Source organism: Etheostoma spectabile, chromosome 8 (genome assembly GCF_008692095.1).
Source record: "Etheostoma spectabile isolate EspeVRDwgs_2016 chromosome 8, UIUC_Espe_1.0, whole genome shotgun sequence".
Taxonomy (NCBI): Eukaryota; Metazoa; Chordata; class Actinopteri; order Perciformes; family Percidae; genus Etheostoma; species Etheostoma spectabile.
Genome location: NC_045740.1, coordinates 1,446,147 through 1,446,538, shown reverse-complemented (window position 1 = coordinate 1,446,538; position 392 = coordinate 1,446,147). Strand labels below are relative to the sequence as shown.

The window sequence follows — 392 nt, the reverse complement described above, 5'->3', positions numbered from 1 at the left end:
ATAAACTTTTCTCATTACAAACAATTACAGAAGATGGAAATCATTTCAGAAAGGTTATAGCTATTTATGATTGTTTGATTGCTGACGTTAGCTCAGAACGCCATTCAACTGACAGCCTTCGTTGTGTTTGATGCTAACTTGTAGCCAGCAGTGAACAGACTTCGCTAAGAAGGTCCATTTTTATTGTATTGACATAACAGAAGTTTCTCGTTAGCATCTTGTAGGCTACTTGTCGCAAAGTGACGCATGCACAACTCACATCTTCACCCGTCGCGATGTGACGCACGCGCGACTCAACTCTGCACTCGACTCAAATCAGGCAGTGACACATTCTATAAAGCTACTCTGAGATGGCTCATTAATTTTTTTTATTGAATTTCTGCAGCAAAAGA

General features: G+C 40.1%; 1 protein-coding gene across 3 annotated transcripts in view; it reads left to right on the top strand.

Annotated features, from left to right (window-relative positions):
* Positions 1 to 392, top strand: part of LOC116694049 (Golgi apparatus membrane protein TVP23 homolog A) — a 3,467-nt gene that overhangs the window by 2,106 nt on the left and 969 nt on the right. The window lies entirely within an intron of this gene.